A 9,083-nucleotide genomic window follows, 5' to 3' on the forward strand; every position below is an offset into this window, starting at 1 on the left:
TGCCAACTTTGGCCCACCTGGGCCTCCACTGGGAGGTGAGAGCAGCCTCCCACCCATCAGGCTGTGATCACACTCTCTCCAACACTATTAGAAACCCAGTAGCCTAGGAGAGGGGCCCCTTCCGGGCTTGTCTTTCCACAGGAGTTCTCCATTAGCCTTAGGGTGTTCTGTAGGGTTTTCTTTACATCTGTGTAACTTACTTCCCTGTTGCAGTTAATACATCTCTATATTTAAACTTCCCACATTCAACCTACTGTGTAGTTTGTTTCCCATCTAACACAGGCAGGCAGAGGAGTCTAGACGGCATGCCAGGGGAGGGGGCCTGAGAGCAGGTGCGGGGGAGCTGCAGATACTAGCGCTGCTTCATTCCTGTCTATCTGAACATCTCAGAAAGTGAAGGAGACAGAGCACAAGTGGAGGGGAGAGAAGGGGAAGGTGGAGGGGAGCATAAGAAGCACAGTCTCTGGGATCTCCATCAGGCTCCCCAGCAGCCCACCCACTTGCCAGCCTCTGGGGATACCCGGATACACACTGGGCCCTGTAGATGGAGCCTGGGCATCAGCACTGTGAGGTGTGGGGACCTCTAAGTCTCCCAAGAGCTTGGAGAATGCACTGGAGCAGTGGTGAAGGGCACAGAGGATTGGTGCAGAGCTGAGCTGACTGCCTGTGGGAACAGACAGTCCAAAGGAAGAAGGGGCCGGTGGCAGACAAGGTCAAAGCCACTAAGGATTGGGAGGAGGGTGTCCACATCATTTCCAGGAAACCTTCCTTAAGAAAGAGGAAGGGAAGGACTGGCCTCTCTCCCGTGCATGCTCTGCTCTGGCCAGTCACTGGCCTCGCTCACTCAGTTCCTCTCCTATACAGTAGGAATACTAATGCCCACTACATTGAGTGTGGTCTTAGGGAGGAAATGCAACACACCCAGTAGCCCGTCAGGAACTGACAAATGCTCATTATGTTGGAAAGCAGAGAGAAAGGATGGGGACCCAACAGGTAAGCTTGGCCCCGGAAAGGAGAGGAAGGGGGATGAGCCACCAGCAAGGACAGGGCTCCCTGGTCACACCCTGGGAAGAGAGGGAGCAGCAGGAAGGCACCCAGTCCTGGGGCAGGGGAGGAGGCTTCCCTGAGCAAAGAGAAAATGTCAAAAAAGGAGGATTGGACTGAACACCACTTCTCACAATGTTGGGGCTTGAGGGTTTTTGAAATTTCAAATAATCATACTAACATTTTTTTGGATGTTATACTGTTCTTTTTAGCAGGGCAGGGTCACTGTATGGAGTTAGTCAAAGGATGTGAGTAATTTTTTTTTATGGCAATCTGCTGCCTTACATCAGTGGGTCAGAAGTCCCCTGCCCTACGGTGACATCCAAAAGCCAGGAGAAAATGCATGTATTACCTTTCTCAGGGGACTTCTCACTTCTAAGGTTTTTTTTTTTTTTAAACCTATGGTCTTAGAAAATTCCCTGCAGGTTAATTAAAAGCTTTACTCTCCAGCCTCTGGTGTGTTGTGCTAAATATATTTGTTGGTTTGGATGTCAACAGCAACTGATATTTGTGAATAGCTTATGCAACATCAAAGAGTAAGAAGGGGGGAGGAAGCCTCAAATACTTTATGGCACAGTGAGTAACTGCCTCACCTTCTGTGCTTACTAAAATAATTGAATTCTACATTAGAAGCACTTTATTAAAAAGCTTCAGGTGAATAAATATATCCAAACAATGCAGACTTTTAAGTAAAGCACCCCTCTATGCACATGTGTGTATTAGAAGATGATCACACATTGACTGGGTCAAGTGTAACCGACAAATATTATGTGATTAAAAATGATTATATCTAAGTCTTTGATGAAATCTTCTCTCTCTCTCTCTCTCTCTCTCTCTCTTACACACACACACACACACACACACACACACACATACTACCCCAGATGAGGCCTGAACAGACTCATTCATCGAATTCTATCCCATACATTAAATAGAATAATCAGGGTATTGGTCAAAAGTTTCAATCTCTTAAGCCAGAATTCTAACCTTCATTCAGATTCTAAATCTGCTGCCATTGCTGATGATTCTTTAAAGGTTTCAAAACAAAATCAGAAATTTTCATTAAAATGCCCTTTAAGGGGCACCTGGGTGGCTCAGTAGGTTAAGTGTCCAACTCTTAATTTCAGCTCAAGGTCCCTGGATCGAGCCCTAAGTCAGCTCTGCCTCTGCAGGGGAGTCTGCTGGAGGAGTCTCCCTCTCTGTCTCCCTCTGCCCCAGCCCCTGCTCGCTCACATGCACACGCTCTCTTTCTCTCAAATAAATAAATAAAGCTTTTTTAAGAATTTAAGAACTGCACTTTAAAATGATTTTTCTTTTGAAAGATAGCCCTAGTCCAACTTGTTCTAAAACCCGACACCCAATTTCTCAGGCAGAGGGTCATGCTAATTAGATCTGATTCCCTTGGCTTATCAATAATTAGCTACCATTAAAAACAAATTTCATTAAGTCCTTCTCCAAATTCTGAACCCTCCGCTTCTATTAATTAGTTAACGATTGTACAATGTACTAGGGACCCACTTGGAAACGCCAGAGGCAATGTTACAGTCATTTAACACTTGCTTACTTGGCTTCTGCAGTGAGTCAATATGTAGGGAGCTAGGACTCAGCTTGGGGGGTATTGCTGGGACAATCAGAGCCTGGTCATCTCCTGCAGGTAACTCCCTCAACAGGCACCATGATCCCATTGATTCCATCATCCCTGCCCCATCTCCACTTCGCGGCAAACACTGTCTGTTATCGCCACATCCTGGGGCCATCTCACCTTTGCTTCCATGCCAAGCTTTCCCTCATATACTTAGCCTACCCCTGACGCATGTGGCAAACAACAGGAGGCTGAACACGTGCCCAGGAAGCGAGCTTGCTTTGGAGTCGGGTAGCTGGATTGGCTAAACTGACATTAGCCATTTCCTTGTCCACGAGTGCATCCAAAGCCCTAGAAAAATAAAAAGTAATGGAAATCCTGTGGAAAACCAGAAGAAGAGAAGGCATGAGAAGGATCAGTTATAAGTGGTGAGAAAGTGACAAGTAATCATAACCAAGTGTTATGTCCATAACCAGGACTGGATGGAGCCTTAAAAGCTACTGTATTAGGTAAGATAACTGTGAGCTGCTAAAACAAATAAACCCAGAAATCTCAATAACTTAACAAAATAAAAATAAATCCACAAGGGAGGAAGGGAAAGGTAGTTTGGTTGATATGTAGGAAGAAAAGAAAACAGGTTGATGAGCAACCACCCAAGCTATACAGTAGTTCCCTAGGATGCTTTCCTCTGTCCCCATAATCACCTAGTAGATGCATACCTGTCTTTGAACACCTGCAGGGAGGGGTGCCTCATCTCTACCTGGAAACCAGGTTGCATACTCGGGGCCCAAACAAATGAGCAAGTGAAAGATCAGACAGTAAGGTCCTGCCTGTGGCTGGACAGCTTTCCACATCCTGGAGCAATAGAGAGAGACACCAACTGAGTTTAATTCAGAACTGACTCCAGCATTATCAGAAATGCAGGTTCAGTGATTTCACTGAAATCAAAATTGAAATTGAAATCAAAATTGACTAGTTGAAAGCTAGTCCAATTTTCTTCTGGGAGAGCTGGAGCAACAGAATCCACAGAGATAAAGACCTTGAGCACTTTGTGAGTATGAGTCTGAGTGAATAACACCAGATCATTGGTAAAAATCATTACCTAACCAATTCCTGAACCAATTCCTGCGCACTTCATTGTTTGCAGGAGTGCTGGGATACTTTGTAACCTGTAAAAGTCTAGACACAGGTAAACTATTGCTATTGCTAATTTGTAACAACAGGTATGTATTAATACAAATTGCTTGTATAATAGGTTTATTAGTGAATTCACTATTCTTTGGGAAAACTGAAGAAAACATCACACACACACACACACACACAAACACCTAGCACATTCTGTCTATCTATTCACTTCCACATCTGTAGATGCTGACTTCTCTGGGCTTCTAAATGCTGTGCAGCAGCCTTAAGCATGTGGATACTGATGCCTTGCACAGGCTATCATAACTAAGTGATCCTCTTGTGATAACTGTTACCTTACTGTGGATCGATCTGCAGTACAGGAAGTGCTGATTCCTGCCATCAGCTGTAGCTGTTCCATGATGCAAAGGAGGGAACCCTCGGAAGGAGGGGGGAATGTTAACCATGATGAGCAGCAGGATACAAAAATGCAGCAAAGGGCTTCGAGGGAAGAGGGAAGAGTGTACCAGAGTAGCACATATGCTCATAACATGCTTTTTCTGTCTTCCATCAGGGGACACCTCTAAATCTCACTCCAGAGAGCCTCATTTTCTAGCGGGCATTCACAGACAGACTTCATTGGTCAGAGGGCAGCAGCAGTGCTTACATTTGAGCAGACTCATGTCTCTGAGTTTCCCACATACCTCAAATGTGCTCACAGGCTTACCAGAGACAGGCGTAGTAAGAACTTTGGAAATATAGCAGATGACACCTGAGCAACAGAGGCAGCACAGGGGTAGGGGTGGGGGTGACAGAAAGGAAGAAGTGGGAGCCCCCTGGGGCTGTGGCCTTTGGGCAGAAGGTGGGGGGACACTGGGTATGCAGAGAGCTTGGGGCTGTGTCTCCCAGAGGCTGCCTATGGGAATGAAGAGAGTCCCAACAGCAGGAGCAGGAAAGGACCTGAGGCTGTCATGCTCCACATTGGTCACTGCTGTCTCCTGCATGACTTAGAGAAAGGTGCCACGTTATGGAAAGGTAATGTTCTTAACAGGGACTTCACTGAAGCAACTTTTTTTTTTTTTTTTTTTTTGATTACTGATTCAATTTCATTGCTGGTCAGCAAGTCCTTTCTTGCACTCTGAAGCATCTCTCTAAGATAAAGTCAATGTCTAGAGAGTCAATAAAGAATGTTAGGGGCATTGACGACTTTCTCAGCCTTGATTCAGAGGCCCTTGATCACTCTCAGTGATGTAGACGTATGTGTCATTTGTAGCAGGCTAGTGAGAGACTTTTCTCTCTTTAAAAGCAACAACAGGGGCTCCTGTGTGGCTCAGTTGGTTAAGCCTCCGGCTCTTGATTTCAGCTCAGGTCATGATCTTAGGTTTCTGGGATTGAGCCCAGAGTGGGGCTTCATACTCAGCAGGGAGTCTGCTTCCCTTCTCTCTCTCCATCTCCCCCTTCTTGTTCTCTATCTGTCTCTCAAATAAATAAATAAATCTTTAAAAGCAACACTAAACTTGACTCCAGCATTTATTTCTCAAATTTGCAATGTGGTATATTCCATGCAACCAGAAGCATCTTTGCATGCTGAGGCTAAAGGCTGCTTCAAAGAGCTCAATAGTATTGAATAAAAATGTCTGAGGAAGTGTGTTTTTTTATGAAGCCCACAAGAGTTTGTAAAAGAGGAAAAGAGAAAACAAAAATTTTTCAAAGAGGCTCAGAGCATTTTAACACATTCCAAGTAACCTACTAACAGCTTTATGTGATAAGGCAGGTAGAAATCAATGTGCCCATTTTACAAATGGAGAAAGAGAAACCCAGAAAAGACTTTCCCAAAGCCTAATGGCACACTGTGTAGGAGAAATGAGGTGACAGGCCAGAGCCTGCTGCAGACAAGCACCTCAAAATGTTTTCTGATGATGATTGGAAATCAAGGGCCTCTGAATCAAGGCTGGGAAAGTTGTCAATGCCCCTAATGTTCTTTATTGACTCTTTAGACATTGACTTTATCTCAGAAAGATGCTTCAGAGTGCAAGAAAGGACTTGCTGATCAGTGATGAAATTGAATCAGTAATCCAAACAAACAAACAAACAAACAAAAAACAAAACAAAACAAAAAAACAAAAAACAGGGACACTGGGGTAGCTCAGTGATGGAGCATCTACCTTTGGCTCAGGGCATGATACCAGGGTCCTGGGATCGAGTCCCACATCGGGCTCCCCACAAGGAGCCTGCTTCTCCCTCTGCCTATATCTCTGCCTCTCTCTGTCTATCATGAATAAATAAATAAAATCTTAAAAAAAAAAAACAAGTACAGGACCACATGGCTTCACAGGTGAATGCTGTCAAATATTTAAAGAGTTAATACCCATTCTTCTTAAACTATTTCAAAAAATACAAGAGGAAGGAAAACTTCCAAATTCATTCTATATGGCCAGTATCACCCTGATACCAATAACAGATAAAGACACCACAAAAAAAGAGAACCATAGGCTAATACTTCTCATGAATATAGATGAAAAATCCTCAACAAAATATTAGCAAACTAAAAAAAAATTAGCAATCTGAATCCAACAGTATATTTTTAAAAACCGTACACCACAATCAAGTGAGATTTATCCCTTGGATGCAAAGGTGGTTCAATATTTACAAAACAATCAGTATGATATGTCACATCAATAAGAGAAAGGATAAAAACCTTATGATCATTTCAACAGATGCAGAAAAGCATTTGACAAAGTACAACATATATTCATGGTAAAAACCCTCAACAAAGCAGGTCTACAGGGAACATATCTCAACATAATAAAGACCTTATATGAAAAACCCACAGCCAACATCATACGCAATAGTGAAAACCTGAGAGCTTTTCTCCTAAGGTCAGAAACAAGACAAGGATCTCCACTCTCACCACTATTATTCAACATAGTACTGGAAGTCCTAACCATAGCAATCGAACAAGAAAAAGAAATAAAGGGCATCTAAATTGGTAAGGAAGAAGTAAAACACTCCCTATCTGCAGGTGATATGATACTCTATGTGGAAAACCTAAAGAGTCCTCCAAAAGACTACTAGAACTGATGAATTAATTCAGTAAAGTTGCAGGATACAAAATCAATGTGCAGAAATCTGTTGCATTCCCATGTACTAATAATGAAGCAGCAGAAGGTGAAATTAGGAAAACGATCCCATTTATAATTACACCAAAAACAATAAAATATCTAGGAATAAACTTAACCAAAGAGATGAAAGTCTTGTACTCTGAAAATTTTAAAACACTGATGAAAGAAATTCAAGAAAATACAAAGAAAGGGGAAAACATTCCATGCTCATAGGTCAGAAGAGCAAATATTGTTAAAATATCCATACTACTCAAAACAATGTACAGATTTAATGCAATCTCTATCAAAAAAACAAGAGATTTTTTCACAGAAATAGAAAAATCCTAAAATTTGTACTGAACCACAAAAGACCTACAATACCCAAAGCAATCTTGAAAAAGAAAAACAAAACTGGAGAGTTCAAGTTATATTATGAAGTGGTGGTAATTAAAACAGTGTGGTACTGGCATAAAAGCAGACACAAAGATCAATGGAATAGAAGAGAAAACCCACAAATAAAACCACAATTATATGGTCAACTAATCTTCAACAAAGGAGGACTGACCATACGAATGGGAAAAATACAGTTTCTTCCACAAATGGTACTGGGAAAAGTGGATAGCAACATGCAGATGGATGAAACTGGACCACTTTCTTACACCACACCCAAAAATAAGCTCAAAATGCATTAAAGACCTAAATGGTAAATTAAAGACGTGAAACCATAGAAATCCTAGAAGAGAGCCCAGGCAGTAATGTCTTGGACATCAGCCATAACAACATTTTTCTAGATATATCTCCTGAGGCAAGAGAAGTAAAAGCAAAGATAAACTATTGGGACTACACCAAAATAAAAAGCTTCTGTGCAGAGAAGGAAACACGAAACCAAAAGGCAATTTACTGAATGGGAGAAGATATTTGCAAACAACATAAAGTGTTAGTATCCAAAACATATAAAGAACTGATACAGCTCAACACCCAAAAAACAAACGAAGACATTTCTACAAAGAACTCCAGATGGCCAAAGACGCATGAAAAGATGCTCCACATCACTCATCATCAGGGAAATTCAAATCAAAACGATAATGAGATATTACCATACACCTGTAAGAATGGCTAAAATCAACAACAAGTTGAGCAACAACAACAAGTGTTGGTAAGGATGTGGAGAAAAAGGAACCCTCATGCACTGTCGGGGGAATGCAAATTGATGGTGTCATTGTGGATAACAGTATGGAGGTTCCTCAAAAAGTTAAAGATAGCACTCCTCTACAATCCATTAATCACACTACTGGATATTTACCCCAAAAATACTAATTCAAAGGGATAAGTGCACCCCAATATTTATAGCAGCAGCATCTACAGTTGCTAAGATATGGAAGCAGGGCAGCCCAGGTGGCTCAGCAGTTTGGTGCCCCCCGTCGGCCCAGGGCGTGGTCCTGGAGACCTGGGATCGAGTCCCACATCCGGCTCCCTGCATGGAGCCTGCTTCTCCCTCTGCCTGTGTCTCTGCCTCTCTCTGTTTCTCTCATGAATAAATAAATAAAATCTTTAAAAATATGTATATATGGAAGCAGCCCAAGTGTCCACTGATAGATGAATAGATAACAGATAAAGAAGCTGTGGTGTAGATATATATATTTACATGTATTTTCATACATATATTTATATAATATATATATTACTCAGCCATAAAAAGAAAGAAATCTTGCCATTTGCAACAACATAGGTGGAGCTAAAGAATATTATGCTAAGTGAAATAAATCAGTCAGAGAAAGACACATACCATATGGTTTCACTCATATGTGGGATTTAAGAAACAAAACAAATGAGTAAAGGGGAAAAAAGAGAGAGAGAGGCAAACCAAGAAACAGATTCTTAACTCTAGAGAACAAACTGATGGTCACCAGAGGGAAGGGGGTGGGGGTAGGGTGGGGGAATAGATGATGGGGATTAAGGAGGGCATTTGTTAATAATGAAATGAAATGAAATGAAATGAAATGAAATGAAATGAAATGAAATGAAATGAAATGAAATATGAAATAAATGAAATGAAATGAAATGAAATGAAATGAAATGAAATGAAATGAACAACAACAAAAAAGAGGACTTGCTATTACATAAAAAAAATGGGCATGGACCAAACATGGGCTTAAAAAATAAATGCACTTTGTGATTACTTTACAGATGGAGAGAGAGAGGCAGAAGGCAAATGGCCTCCTCTGGGCACAGCA

The sequence above is a fragment of the Canis aureus genome, chromosome 37 (genome assembly GCF_053574225.1).
Source record: "Canis aureus isolate CA01 chromosome 37, VMU_Caureus_v.1.0, whole genome shotgun sequence".
NCBI lineage: Eukaryota > Metazoa > Chordata > Mammalia > Carnivora > Canidae > Canis > Canis aureus.